General features: G+C 42.3%; 1 pseudogene; it reads right to left on the minus strand.

The window, feature by feature from the left end:
- Positions 1-4,076: 4,076 nt before the first annotated feature.
- LOC117801654 lies at positions 4,077-4,177 on the minus strand (annotated as a pseudogene).
- Between the last annotated feature and the right edge of the window lie 12,393 nt (positions 4,178-16,570).

Here is a 16,570-nt window from a genome sequence, read left to right on the forward strand (position 1 = left end):
CTAGGATTACTGACCATAACAAGTCTGTGGCTAGATTGGGCCTGCAGGCCACCATTTTACAAGCCCTCTTTCAACCCTTCTTTCTTGATCATGGTTTCCAGAGCCCTCATCTTCCTCCCTTGGGAATATTCTAGTATGTCAGTATCCCCTCTTGAAGTTTGCTTGATTGACCAGGAAGTCACAACACATGGGGCAGAGCACATGGGACTGTTACCTTCTGTGGTGTGGATAGAAAACCACTCTCAGAGCAGCCCAGGAGGCCTGAGGTCTCTCAGCAGATGTCCCACATTGTTGTTGGCTCCAATTGAGTTTGTAGTCAATACGTCTTTTTTACCATGAGCTGCTGACAAGCCACTTAATGATAATAATATTTATGCAACAGCCTAAACAAAGGTCTCTGGCCTTGGAAGAATTCAGGCCATATACACTTCTTGATGATGTTTTCTTTCCACACAAGTCCCGACAAGAAGAACAGGATTCCCCAATCGCTCTGATCTCCCACAGACAGATGAGGCCTAAGCAACCAATTGAATCACAAAGGAATAATCCAGTCAGTTGCTCTTCCTGACCAAGGTAATTAAACTAGATCAACAGACCTGGTTGCATACTAAAATCATCACCGGCTCCATCCCTGGAGATTCTGACTAAGTCTGCAGCACCAGGAGTCTGTATTGTCAACGAGTTCCCTAGATGATGTAGCACATCTAAGAGCCCAAATCTGGGGACCACTGTCCAGCCTAACAGGATCAGTATCACTTGCAAATTCTTCAAAACTCTGGAAGTGAGGCCCTCTCAGTGACAAACATATCCTAAAATTTGATTGCCACCCATCTAGATCAGGGTTGACAAACTTTTTTTACTAAAGAGCCAGATAGCAAATATTTTATGCTTTGTGGGGCGAGAGGCAAAATTAAAGATATTATGCTGGTACTTATATAACTGTTTAAAATGTAGCCATTTGTTATAGGTTAAATTGTATCCCGTCCTCCCCCTCTCCAGAGAAAATATTGTTGACATCCTAATCTCTAGCACCTCGGAATGTGGCCTTGTTTGGAACAAGGATCTTTAAGAAATAACCAAGTTAAGATGATATTATTAGGACAGGCCCAAATCCAATGTGGCTGGTGTCCTTATAAAAAGGGGAAATGTGGACATAGAGAGAAACACAGGAGAATGTTATCTACAAGCCAAGGAATGCCTGAGGTTCCCATAAACTAGGAGTAAGGCATAGAACATGTCCTCCCTCACAGCCCTGAGGAGGAACCAACCATGCTGACATCTTGATTTTGGATTTAGCCTCCATACATGTGAGATAATAAATCTGTATGGCAGCCCTAGAAAACTAAAACACCATTTAAAATGGAAAAAGAAGTCTTAGCCCAAGGGCCATATAAAAACAAGAAGGCAGATGTGACCCATGGACCATATTTAGACTATGCCCAACCATGATGACGATGGCTCAACATCCTGTCAATCAACCCACTGTTCATAATCTCACAGTAGAGCCAGTCTGAGGTCCCCAAATCCAACTCAAAAAATACCTCTTTGGAGAGGTTTTCCCTAATCTCTATAATGTTAACTGTGCACTTCAAGGGTCTTGCCAGCCTTGCTCACTGCTACATTCTTAGAACCTGACACCTATCAACTTTCAATAAATATTAAATGAATGGCTGAATTTAAGACAGATAATCACAAGATCAGTTTTCAGAGAGACAACTTAAAGCCATGGGGTATCACTGATTGCCTGAAGTGACACAGCAGAAAACCCAGGATTAAAATCCACTTACAGTCCTTTTATTGTGCCACTCCACCTCTAAACATACCCAAGCCTGTCCTGAAACACTGGCACTTAAGACACACCACGCTATCCACATTTTATCATGACAGGTTCCCAAATAAAAAGGGATGTTAGGAACTTAGGTGTGGTTAACACCTGGCCATTAGGCAGCCACAGGCAGGCTGAGCAGGGGGTACACCAGAACATTTACTGAGGAAAACTCTGTGGTAGACCTTTACGAAGGCTACCTAGCTCCCATCCTCTTTTTAAGTCACACCTCAATTTCACTTTGGGAAATTAGTTCTCTTCCAGCGCGTAGCTGTGACAGGAAGTAATTCTTAGAGCCTGCCTTCCAACCACAAAGAAAATGACCAAGCCATACAATACCTGCCCACAGATACAGTCAGGGGCCTGTACACAGCCTAAGCTCACCTGATGGGACACCATCTCCCAGACTTTGTAAGTCCCAAGTGACAGGGGACATAACATATTAGTTATTGACTGCTGCATAGCAAATAGCCACAAAATTAGCATCTTAAATCGACATGCGTTTATTTGTTCACAGTTCTGTAGGTCAAAATTTGGGGATGCCGTGGCTGTGCTCTTTACTCACAGTCTGTGATGGCTAATTTTATATGTCAACTTGACGGGGCTAAGGGATGCCCACACCAATGGTAAAATATTATTTCTGGGTGTGTCTGTTAGGGTGTTCTGGAAAAAGATTAGCATCTGAATCGGTGAGTAAAGGAGCTAGCCCTCACTAACCTAGGAAGGCATCATCCAACTGTGGGCCTGAAGAGAAAGAAAGGTGGAGGAAGGGCAAATCTGCTCTCTGCTTAAGCTGGGACATCCATCTTTTCCTTCCCTTGGACATCAGTTCTCTTGGTTCTTGGGCCTTCATATTTGGAATAGCATCTACACAATCAGCCTCCTGATTCTCAAGCCTCAGGACTCAGACAATATTACACCATTGGCTTTCCTGGTTCTCTAGTTTGTAGATGGCAGCTCATAGGACTTCTCAGCTTCTATAATCATGCAAGACAATTCCTATAATAAACCTTATTATAAATAATAAATATATATGTGTATACATAAGAGGTTTATTTCATATATATATATATATATATATATATATATGAAATTGGTTCTGTTTCTCCAGAGAACCCCAATTAATACAAGATCTCAAAGATGTTGGCTGGCTGTGTTCCCATCTGACACCTCTTCCAAGCTCATTCCTGTTACTAGAATTCAGTTCTCTGCAGGTGCAGGGCTGAGTTCCTTGTTTCCTATTTAACTGTTGGCCAGGGGTCACTTTCAGCTCCTTGCAGCTATTCTGTGGTTGTGGCATAGGGACCCCTCCATCTTCAAAGCCAGCAATGGCACATAGCATCTTTCCGATGTTTCGAACTTCTCTGACTTCCCTTTCTGCCCTCCTCTTCTGCTTTAAAGAGCTCATATGATTAGACCAGGCCCATCCTGATCATCCCCATATGTTAAGGTTGACTGATTTGGACTTGATAACCAGAAAATCCTTTCACACGAGTACATAGATTTGTGTTCTACCAAGGAACCAGGGACAGGAATCTTGGGTCCTCTATAGAATGCTGCTACCTAGAGGTCATCTTCATTGCAGAGGCAACAGTGGTGGTCATGTCCCAGCCACTCAGTTCCTGCTGGGAGACAGAGACAGTTGCTGTGTTTCCCATGTCCTGCTTCTTGGGCTTATGGTGCGGCCTTGGTTCCTATCATTCCCAAGCTTAGCCTCCCAGCCTGTCATCAAACCTGGTAACTCCTAATACAAACAAATAAATCTCCACTTACCTGACATTGGCCCAAACTGCCTTCTGTTGCAATCAAGAACCTGACTGTCTCAAGCTCCAGAAGATGTCCAGCAACCCACCACAAAACAGGGCTTCTTATGGAAGGGGGAGTGTGATAGGGTAGGAAAGATCCATGGGCAGCTTTGTCAAACCACATATGCCCATCCCCATAAGTCTGACATGCTCGTTTAAAATACCAGAGTTCTGGGGGCGCCTGGGTGGCACAGTCGTTAAGCGTCTGCCTTCAGCTCAGGGCGTGATCCCGGCGTTCCAGGATTGAGTCCCACATCGGGCTCCTCTGCTGGGAGCCTGCTTCTTCCTCTCCCACTCCCCTGCTGTGTTCCCTCTCTCGCTGGCTGTCTCTCTGTCACATAAATAGATAAAATCTTAAAAAAATAATAATAATAAAATAAAATAAAATACCAGAGTTCTATTAAACCATAGAAAAGCAACAACTATTTGCTTGTTTATTTAATGTTTTAAATATGGAACACCTCACAAATTTGTGTGTCAGCCTTGCACAAGGGTCATGCCAATCTCCTGTATTCTTTCATTTATTTAATTTTTTAAAGACTTTATTTATTTGACACAGACAGTGGGAGAGAGAGAGAGAGAGGGAGGGAGGGAGGGAGGGAGCGCATAAGCAGAGGGAGTGGCAGAGGGAGAGGGGAAAGCAGACTTCCCGCTGACCAGGGAGCCCCATGTAGGACTTGATCCCAGGACCCCGGATCATGACCTGAGCTGAAGGCAGACGACACCCAGGTGCCCTTGTATTCTTTCATTTAAACAAAGCAGTCAGTGGTCTATATGGTAAACAATAAATTAAGTGGTCAGACTGAACAAAGACATGTTCGAATTTTTTTAGGGAACAGACTAGACAAAAGCTGAAATTGAACAATCTGACACTAGTTGGGAAAGTGAAAAATCTGTCAAAAAATCTTTTGACCTCATATAGTTGTTGTACTAAATTTAAATTCATGTTTTCCTAAAGCGAACAAATTCTTCCCAAAGACTCGGCCAGACCACACACGCCTCGAGGTTCAGGTTTCGCTACAGAGCTTGCAAGCATGGTCACCTCTCAGTATAAGAGTTAATGCGCACAGGGCTGCTAGAGGGGCTTCCATGGAAGCTTTTGTGTATCCACGTAGCCCTTTCCAGGTCAAAGTTTCTGCCCTGGGATTTTGGTGTTCTATGGGGTGGAAAGACTTGGTCAATTCATTTGGATCTGGTCATAAGAGCCCAATCTGCGACCTTCCAACCTAGATTTTTCTGACCCTAGACAAATCCAAAAAGTGTAACTGCCCCAGACTAGCCAGGGTGATTGGCCTAGGTACCAGTGGGTAAGCAGTCCAGACAGCATAGAAAAGGAGAGACGAAGCCACCCCGACTTGCCCTGAACCTTGATTTTGCTTAGAGATGGCAACATTTATGTGGAAAAATGTGTTTGCGCCAGCCTCCTTGAGCAGCACGGGGGCAACTCTTTCCTCCTTTGTTGAACTGAGCTTGGAAAAAGCACCTCGGAGTGTGGAATGGCTGGCACTGGGGAGAACGTGCTGTATGTTTCCACAGTCTACTCCAACATAAACGGACCAGGCTTACTAGTTCGTGAAGAGCCAGGAACTCCCCTGCTCGGGGAAGACGAAGGCCACGGCCAGGGAAATCAGGAAACAGACCAAGTGCACACTTTGTGCCCATCCTCCTCCGCCCCCTCCCCGCACACATCCAGGGCTCTCGCTTTCCTCTGCATGGTTTCACATACCCCAGAATGTGGTGGTTAGTGTTTAGCTCCAGGATGTGGTGCTCTGTATCTCTCAGGAATCCTTGGTTTTTAGGCGCAGGTGGGGAAAGCGACGGAGACGTTTCCTACTCTGAGCTCTCGATTACCAGATGCAAAGGGCATTTGAGCAGCACAGACATAGCATTCAGACTCTGGAGCCTGGTGGCCGGATTTGAATCTAGCTACGTCACTGTCTTTGTCAGGAAAGTGCTATATTTAACAACATAAACCCAAATCTTAGGACAACACTAAGCACAGGTTACTGCTCACTCAGCTCACTTCCCCATGTGCTTTTGTAGGCTCTGCTCCACGCAGGGCTCAGGCTCACTGCGTCCATGGCCTCATCCAGGGCCCCGGAGTTAGCAAGTCAGGGAAGAGCGATCATGGTCTGGAGATGTGTCTCACTCTCACCCACTAGCCACGGACCAGCACTCAGTTACACAGTTTCACCCGCCTACAAGGGAGGCTGGGAAATGCAGTGTAGCTGTGTCCACAGGGAGATGGAAATGGTTCGGTGAACAACTACCCAGTCTCTGCCATAGCTGCTTACTTAAGAAAGTTTCTGTGTTATAGGCTTTAACTTCTTTCCCTGTTAATTGTGTGTCAGGATCCTCCAGAGAAACAAAATGTATGTGTGACTATGTGAGTGTGTGTGTGTGTGTGTCTGTCACATATAGAGACAGAGAGAAAAACTGACTTTAAGAAACTGGCTCACATGACTGTTGAAGCTGGCAAGTCCAAGATCTACAGGACAGATGTGCAGGCAAGAGTTTATCTAGGCTTGAGTTTGAATCTGAGGGCAGTCTGGAAGCAAAATTCCTCCTTCAACTGATTGGATGAGGCCCACACATTATGGAGGTACTCTGCTTCCAAGTCTACTGATTTAAATTTAACCTCATCCGAAAAGCACCTTCAAAGCGATATCTAGACTAGTGCATGACCAAATATTTGGGCACCACGGCCCAACAAGTTAATACATAATGTTAACCATTATAATGGGTATGATAAATTAGTATAATAAAGCATCCAGGACCATGTCTGGCACCTAGAAAGGTCTCTGTAAACATGAGTTTACCAGCACTACTGTTGTTATATTATCATCACTACTAATACCTGAGGCCTGAACACAATCCCATAGCACTACCGTCTCCTTACTACTCGCCTCAACCACCCCGGTGAACCAACTAGGGAGTTATTGACCTATAAAGGGCTTATCTTACTTAGACAAATATTTTCCTCATTTTCTTTTCAAAGCATTTTCCCACCTACTATTTCACTCAGTCATTCACTCAAACTTATGAAGCAGGTAAGGTGAAATTATTCCTACCATTCTTATTTTCCAGCTGAGGGTTAGAGAGGATGGCTGCCCTCCCACACACCCTTCCTAATCTGTGCCCTATCCCATCCTCCAGATTCTGTTTCAGGAGAGCCACCCCTGTCCTGTGTGAAAGGTGCCTTTCTTCTTGGGGCGCCTGGGTGGCTCAGTCGTTAAGCGTCTGCCTTCGGCTCAGGGCATGGTCCCGGCGTTCTGGGATCGAGCCCCACGTCGGGCTCCTCTGCTGGGAGCCTGCTTCTTCATCTCCCACTCCCCCTGCTTGTGTTTGCTCTCTGGCTGGCTCTCTCTCTGTGTCAAATAAATAAAATCTTTAAAAAAAAAAAAAAAAAAGAAAGGTGCCTTTCTTCTAACCTGATCTAAAATTCATTATATATTATATTCCCATAGAAGTAATAATGTAACAAGTGTTGGGTAGGATTAATCGAAATATTCCTATTAATACTACACTTCAGGTATTCCATGAATTGAATGGGTATTTATACATAGATCTCAGGGAACCTAATTCACTAGTTATAACATTTAAACTATTACTTCCATGGAAAAACTAGCCCCACAGTTCAAGAAATCAGCATTTGAATGAATTTTGGGATATGACTCTGTTTGCAAGAGGGGATTTTCTGCATGAGTGGCGATACCAGTACTGGTCTAGGCACTGCTGAGAGCCACTTAGAGGTTGTCTTTGGTCTCCTATCCATCCCCTGTGTTCTGGGGCTCACCCTTCTGCAACCACTCTGTTTTCTTCATCATTGTTTATACTAATTAAATAGGACAGAAGCAGAAGACAAAAGTCTAGGTATCTGACTTGGCTCTGCCCTAACCAGTTACATGACCTCAGAAAAGTCTTTTTACTTCAGCTTCCTTGACTACAAATCACAGGGGTTTCATGAACTCATGGTAGGTTTCCTACCAGCTACAACATTTCTCAGTCTACTCTGTGTCACCCTTGCACAGGGTCTGATATCTGCCTGATAACCTAGACTTACAAAGTTCAGCTTCCTCTCATCCTACATAGTGGTTCTGAAGCCTCAAAAAGGGATCCTAATGACCCCAAAGCCTTCAACACACAAAGGACTCTACTGCGAATGGTGGGACTTCAGGCACAGAGCCACTCTGCTAGGCCCTAGCCATTGTCCCCTAAATCCTATATATTGGGAAACAGCACATTCTCCACCCTCTCACCAGTCAGCCTGGGGTTATGTACCCAGCCACCCAAGGTTAGACAGAGAATGTTTACACAGGCTGAAATGATTGGAGCAACTGAAGCCATGAGTTCAGTTGGACAGAATCATTCAATCGCAGATATTGCCCCTCAAAACCCAAATCCCTTAGAGAGCAAATTATTTCAGCTGCCTGAGCTGGTGCACTTTTCAGTGCAGTTGGTACAGAGCCTCCGTACCCGTGAAAAGCACGATCCTCTCTCCCCAAGGACATTGGTGACCCCCACAGAACCTTTTCTCCCTGACCTGCATGCTGGCCAATCATGCTCTTCTGAAACTAGATACTGTGAGGCCAGACCCGTGCATAGCAAAAGAGGCCGCCCAGCTCATTAATCCAATGAAAGGATAGCTTTACACAGGGCACATAGCGTTCCACTCAGCCCATAATGCCCGCATGTGTCTGGGGGCGGCATTGCTGTTAAACATCCAAGACAAATCTAAGCCTGCTGGGCAGTCCACTTTTGTCAACTCTAAGCAAGATAAGGCACATAGTGTAGTATAACACAGACCTAATGGTTCTGAGACCTAGGGTTTGGCCCAGTTTCTGTAACTTGCTTAATAGGTGATCTTGGACAAGTCATTTAAATTTTGTAGGACCTTTTGGTTCTAGGATTCTATCCACAGAACCACATATAACCACAGAGTTATGACATTCTTCACTTTTATTATTTTCTCTCCATTGAAGGTGGCTAAAAAATGAAAGAAAACAAACATCAGATACCTCTGACATACCAGGATAGTCTTTCAATCCCCCTACTAACCCAATGAGACAAGTATTATTGTCCTTATTTTACAGATGAGGAGGTTTAGTAAATGCTATGAACTGACTTTTGCCTCCCCAAGATACGTAAGTTGAAACCCTAACCCCCAGTGTGACTATATCTGGAGATAGAATCTTTAGAGGAGGTAGTTAAGGTTAAATGAGGCCATTAGGTAGGGACCTAATCCCATAGGACTGGTAGACTTGTAAGAAGAGGGAGCGAGCTCTTCCCTTACCACATGCACAGAAGAAAGGCCAGGTGAGTGCACAGTGAGACAGCACTTGGCACAGCATGTGCTCAAAAAATATATCTGACTGATGGCTTCCTGACACTCATTTAAATCTGAAAAGTGAACTTGAACCTCCAGTCTCTGGGCTCAGGAAATTTGAAAATGGTTTTAAATCTCCTATTACTTAATGAAAACTTCAATTTTAAGAATAAAAGACATAAACCATTCAACTAGAACTGGACAATTACAAATTTCTGAAATAATTTTTGTTTTTTAATTGCCCACCAATTTTAAGTCAAAACTTTCTCTGATGCTACTTCCAGGGTGATACTGCCATTAACATTGCAGTAATCAACAGAAAGCGGACTTTACAGGCTGACTCTTCTGCCCTCATTTCTTCTATTTATTTTTATCACAGTCTCCTTTGGTCAGGGTAGAAAATAATTCAGGTTATCATTTATGTTATAATACATAAAACTGATATACCTAAATGTCCTGACCAACCTCCAAGATTGCTGATATGAAAAACGGTACAAACTGGTGTTCATTAAACATTACCATCTATTTTTTAAATGGAAAAAATTACACACACATAAGTATTCATGCACATACATATGTATGTATTTGCCTGGACCTGAACAAAATATCCTTGAAAGGATTCACCAAAAACACTGGTAACACTGGTTTTCTCTGAGGAGCAGAACTTGAAGGACTGAAAGAGGGAAGGAAGAGAGGCTTTAAAATATGTTTGTGTGGTTTCTTAAAATTATTATTTTCTATTCCATTGAGGTAAAATGTGCAAATCTTAAGTGAACAGCTCAATGAATTTTTACATATGTATCCACCCATATAAACATACCCTGATCAAAAGACAGAATATTTCCAGAACCCTAGAAGATACCCCTGCTCCTACCTAGTCAATACCCAGCCCCCAAAGATAAACACAGATCACAGTATAAATGGATTCACACAGTGTGTAACCTTTTGTGTCTGACTTCTTTCATTGGATCTTTTTTTTTTAAAGATTTTATTTATTTATTTGACAGAGATAGAGACAGCCAGCGAGAGAGGGAACACAAGCAGGGGGAGTGGGAGAGGAAGAAGCAGGCTCATAGCGGAGGAGCCTGATGTGGGGCTCGATCCCATAATGCCGGGATCATGCCCTGAGCCGAAGGCAGACGCTCAACTGCTGTGCCACCCAGGCGCCCCAACTTTCATTGGATCTTTTGTCGATGAGATTCATGCATGTTACTTTTCATGTGGCAGTTCTTTTTCATTACCATATAGTATTCCATCATGTAAATGAATATATCACAGTTTGTATATCTACAACCACTGATTGACACTGAGTTGTTTTCAGTGTGGGAATATAATGAATCAAAGCTTCTGGGAGTATTCTGGTAGTATTCAAGGAGTCTCCTGGTGGTCTTATAAATACTCATTTCTGAGGAATTGCTAGGTCACAAGGTAAAGGTATTTCACCATTAGTAGATATTTCCAAGCAGCTTTTCCAAGTGTTTGTACCAATTTACACTCCCATCTTCTGTGTATGAGCATTCCAGTTAGCTGCTTCACATCACTGCCAACATTTGGTACTGTCAAAGGGAGACATTTAGCAAGAATCTATATATAGAGAGATATGTATGTATCCTTCTACAACTTTGATTTTTTTTTAAAGATTTATTTTAGAGATATAGAGCACATGCACGAGAGTAAGTGGGGGGGGCAGAAGGAGAGAATCTTCAAGCGGATTCTCCGCTTAGCAGGGAGCCCCACACAGGGCTCAATCCCATGACCCTGAGATCATGACCTGAGCTGAAACAAAGAGCTGGTCGCTTAACCAACTGAGCCACCCAGATGCCCCAGCAACTTTTCATTTTAAACCATCTGTACATATTGCCTATTCATAACTAAATAAATAAAAATGTAACTTAACAAAAATGAAAGACACAAGCTGGTAAAAGTTATTTATCTTTCCTTAATAGAGATGAATGGCTAAGAACTCTCCAGATAATCAGTACGGAAGGGGAACCAAGGACCCTTTGACTTGCACTCTGTAAGTGGTGCTGGGAATTTCATGGAGTTGCCAGCCTGAGAAAGAGGCTGACCACCTGAGACATGAAAAATGTCAAGGACCTTAAGAGACCATTGCTCTGGTGAACCCTCATTGTTGACAGTGGCCAAAGGAAGCTCTGGCTAATGAGAGAAACCACAGGAAGACTTAGGAGGGAGCATCCACAAAAGCAGTGTCTAGGAGCAGCCTTTTCTGACACCTCTACGGCTGCTATATCACCAAGAAATTTCTTCCAGGAAGCACTGGTATGAATTGTAGACTGGAGCGTCAAACCAGAGAATCCCCATTACTCAAGAGCTTTGACACTATTACTATCTTGGCTGAATCATCTTCAACATCCAAAGAGAGACTACATTAGAGATCACCAGTTTGGGAATGCACACTTCCTTGTCGGGGGAGGAGAGCTATTCCTCATCAGGAAGGAGGCAACACTGGAGGCTCAAAAATTCTGCATTAAGTCTCCAGACAGCAAGAGACCAACCATCCAACTTCCAGTAGAGAAGACAACCAGGAAAGGATGGGTTAAATCATCTCCTTTGAGCTCTTTCAACCATGACCCACAAGAAGAGAAACATTTTACACTGAAACCCAATACACACAATACCAAATCTAAGCTGTCATCAATTGTAAGATACACCATAATTTTACCACTAAGCAAGAACAAAAAAAAAGTTGTCCATAGTAAAACTCATCATGATTTCAGAGACTTGTAATGAAAAAATTGTATGTCTTAGATAGATATACTTGGATGGAATATAGAGAAAATTTCAAGCAACAATCCTAACCTTTATTATGTGTAATCGACTTTGATACTTACTATTCTGTTCTATTTAATGTCAATTCTCCCCCAAAATGCTGGTAATGACCCATTAAGTTGATTTCAAATCCATTAATGTATTTCAACCTACAACTTGAAAAGTACTGGATCAGAATTAAAGCATAGGACTTCTAAATAATTGTATTAAGAACTCCAAAGAGTTTAAATAAACCTACTGGTAAGACAGCTGAATCCAAGTGGTAATTACTGTACAATATATCAGTGCACATCTCTGGGCTGAATTGCCTAGAAACCTGAGGCAGAGCAGCGTGTAAACACTGCTATGGGAATAATTCAAGACAGTGGTGCTGTGGATGGGCACTGCTATAATTAAGCCAGAAGACATGTCAGCCAGGGCATTTCTGAGTGCTGATTCCTGCATGCCTCCAGTATGTTGTAAGGTATGTCTCCAAAATTAGAGTGACCGAAAGCCCCTAAAAAAGTGCAATAATCCTTCCCTATAACACTCCTGCCTGGGGGTGTCAGGCTACTATTTATAAACGTGGGTTAAGAGGGAAAACACCCTAACTTCTGTTTTACAAGTCTCTACAAATGCAAGTATAATAGCCAATCAGAATACTACTCTGGTACCACAGTTTTCCCCATACTTTGGAGTCAAATCTTTTCCATCTACATGTGAGCCCAGGGAGAAATCAGACGAGGAGTTTTTTAGTTGTGTCTTGCTTGAGCACTTAGCTATGCACTGAGCATCATCTGAGGGAGATGTGCATTGGGCCACACAGAACACTGAATGACTTTCTGTTGGAATTATAGAAAAGCTGAACACCTTGTCAAGAGATGGTAGCACAGAACAGATAGCTGAGTTCTGTTTTGTGCTTCACATGGAATGAGGACTGGATAAGAATGATCCACCAAAACACAGAAATGGAAAACTTTTACTTCTCTGAAATGTTTCCAGGAATGGACTCTGCAGGAGCTCTATACACACAGATAAAACATAAATGGAATTATTGTAAGCTAAACAAAGTTTACCTATTTTTCCAATTTAGCAGGTTTAAAAAAATGTTGCCTTGGGAAGAACATCTGTGCATTCTCCCCCCCAAACAAGAAAGTATCAATGAGGTCGAAGACAAAATCAAAGAAAGTATGATCTAAGAAACCAAAACCAAAGTGGTAAAACTTGGGGCTTCATAAGCAGATAATTAGACCTTTTAGTGATCTCAAAAATTTTCTTTCCTTTCTCTGCCATATCAGGCCCATTGCTATTCTTTACTAGAGCTAAGATCTTCTGAATGTTTGGAACCACAACAATCAATGGGTGGTTGGGGAAGCTATATATCACTGTACAGGTTGTTCACTGCACAATGGCACCCAGCCAAGAGGATGACTAGAGGTTGACATGCAGCTCACACTCCTTCTGTCCAGTGTGCATCCTGGCACACGGCTGCTTCTGCCTGGAGGGACAGACCCCTTTCTGAGCTTGTAACAAGGTACCACATGGGTTAGTGGTATTCGGCCTTGAAAATAGGCAGGCAAAGGCAAAAGCAGTCACTAGCTCTACCATACTTCAGATACATGGCAAATCACTAACATTTCTTGCTAAATATCAGCCAGCACTAAGGAATAAGTTGGCATTTCAATCCAGAAATCGAGTCTTAGTGTAACTCTACGTGTACTTACCATATATCTGCAATGCAGCTGTAATGTTCTCGTAGAGCCTATTCATTAGAAATTTGGTTCAAAAATCCCCATGCAAGTTGAGGATGAGAGCTGGGGAAGAAGGAAAGAGACGGGCTGGCAGCGGGGGTGGGGGGGGAAGGGGGGAGAGAGAGTATCAGAATTGAGCACCTGTGACACAATAGTTCTCCCATATGTTAAAGTATACTCAAACTACAATTATTGTCATTAAAATGGACTATATTTTGGCATGTCCCCCATAACCTCCTACTCTGACCTCCAATCTTAAATGAAACAAAAACATTTCTTCCATGTGGAAAGCCTATTGATTTCTATCACAAAAGCAATAGCTTGGTTCTTTTCATTGTTAATTAGCCAGTCAGAGCATGAGCATAAAAAATAGGTAGCAGTTTTAGGACTCAGCATAGGCATGACTTCAAATCAGGGCCGTCTACTAAGAAGCATCAAACTGGAAACTACCTATTGCAACTTCTTGTTCCAGCCCCAGCCCAGCTTCCAGTGTGTTTTCCCATTGCTTTTTCATAGGATCTCATAGACTAGCCCAACTAGTACACCTGCTGCTCAAAAAACCCACCGTGGACCTGGCTCAGCATAACACCCATCCCCTACATACCTTTCAAGATTCTGCAAATAAGCCTCCTCCCTTCCCCCTAAAACCTCCCCTCATCCCCACAGTTGGACCCTAACTCTCCATCCTTTTAGTTCCTGGAACATACTTAGCTCAATCGCACCTTAAGTCATTCCTGCAGGTTCGTCAGTCTGACTCCCACTCACATAACCCATGGCTGGATTCTCTTCTTCCTTCAAGTGCCCCATGTTTAGACTTCCCCAGAGAAGACACTCTGTTCTTTTTCACAGCCATTTTTTCCTAATTCCTACCACAACCTGTAAAAATGTATTCAGTTCTTTGTCTACTAGATTTTCCTATCTGGTGAGGACAGGGACCTTACCTGTTTTACTTCCTTGGCACACTGCCTGGTGCACAGTAGGTATACACTCAATAAATATTTGTTGAATGAATAAATAAATGGATGAACAAACCCGACAGCATTTACATTTTGCCTCTTATGTAGGGCACCCATATAATTTTTCAAATCAGGACACTTTTGAGAGTAAAAGTGGATGCTAATTACTAATTATTTTGAGATAAAACAGGCATAAACCAGGACATATGGTCACCATACCCTATATCTACTCCTATATGTCCCATCTTTATCAACCAAGTTTGTAAGATTCACAGTATCATTAGATGCCACTTGCTAAACCATTTTCCTTTTGTGAAGACCAGATTCCTTCTCTTCAGGATCAAATCTTTGACTTGATATTTCCGTAGAACAGTTTCAACTGTGTCATTAACATCAGCTCCTATAAGGCTGAGCATTTTTCCTTTAGCATGGCCCTTGAGCATGTGTTCACTGGTAACAATGGCCCCACTGAAGGAGTCCAAAGGAACTGCTTCATTTCAAAGCAGCTCATGCCATCTTGGATATCCAATTCAAGTGTATTTCAGGACAGGCAGCATTAGTGCCACATTCAATAAGGCAAGCAGTACCTCTGCAATGGCTCACTCCAGCCTTGAAGTAGGAAGGGAAGGAAGAGGGCAGACAGAAGGCCAGTAGTGGAGAAAGAGCCTTTTAGATTCAAACCCTTCTAGACTATAACTGGCAAAAGCTAGAAGACTCCCAAAAAGGAGGGATGAAGAGAGAAGAGCGTGAGGGTCTAAGATAAGTACTTCTGGTTTGAGTTCCTGGGTCTGCTACTTTTCAGCTGTGTGACTTTGAAAAAGTTATACTTCGAGTCTCACTCACCTATCTGTAAAATAGATATAATCTTACTTAACCCTGGTACAAAGGAGAGGACTGATAAAACACCAGTATAACACCTGACACACTGTAAGTACTAAATAAATGTTATAAAAATAATTATTATTTAATAAATGATGTCACTTTTATTATAAAACTAGCATTTTCCTATAACATAGCGGTCAAGAATTCCAGAACCTTAGGTTCAAATTCTACCAGCGCCATTTAATACCCATGTGGCCTTGGGAAAGGTATTTAACTTCTGTAGACCTCAGAATTCTCATCTGTTAATTCAAAATAATTATGCCTACATCATAAGACTGTTCCGAAGATCAAATGAGATAATGCATAAAAAATGTTTGACATAGGGCTTAGCACATACTATTGTACAATAATGTGTTTTGGAGTAGAATTTATTAGAAGTACAGGTACGAAAATCAAAACAAATAGCAAGGACGAGAATCTTTTGAGAAGCTTGTTGATCTGCCACGAGAGGGGCAGGTCTTCTCACAGTTTAGCATGGTGTCTAGACCCAAGGAACACCAGGGAGGGGAAAATGAAAAATGCATTTCTGAGAAAGTTGGGATACAAACTGTTCACTGAGGATCCCCACTGGAATAAGAGTAAACAGGAAGTGTGTGCTCCCTGATTGTTTCTAGGTGGGAAGGTGGAAAGAGAGACTGGAAAACAGGAAAGACATCCCAATCTGGTAGATTTCAATGACCTCTATTTTGACCATCTGACCTTGCCATTAAAATCACATTAAAACAGAAGATTCTTTTAGATATTACAACATTCATTTTTTAAACATTCACAGTTTAATATTTCTTCTGTTTTTAATGTTGACTATATTGTAAAATTCACACAATTTCAGTTTTGGCCCAAAAACTCCTCAAATTTCGGTCTGGTGACCTTAAAAAGTGCACCTCCACCAGCCTTTGAGTGCTTCCCTGACCCCACATTATTAAATTAATGTTGGGTGAAAGGAGGAATGTCTTTGCCTTACAAACGTTGTGATTGTTTTTAAAAGAACACTGCTAATTACCTTCCTGGACATCTGACTCATTATTCCGTTCCATGAAGTTTAAGACATGGAAAAATTCATTTGGAATTTCCAATTTTAATGATTCTTCAATTTACGAAGAAATTGCCTTAGGATGCAAACTCTATTCCTTTGATCTTAGCATTGGACAACTGCATAAGTGCAAATACCATTTAATATATACATAATAAATACTGTACAATAAAGTACTAGAATTCCAAAAGTTGTTACATGTTGTCTCATTTGATGAAATGGGACA

This window comes from Ailuropoda melanoleuca, chromosome 3, assembly GCF_002007445.2.
Source record: "Ailuropoda melanoleuca isolate Jingjing chromosome 3, ASM200744v2, whole genome shotgun sequence".
NCBI classification, from domain to species: domain Eukaryota; kingdom Metazoa; phylum Chordata; class Mammalia; order Carnivora; family Ursidae; genus Ailuropoda; species Ailuropoda melanoleuca.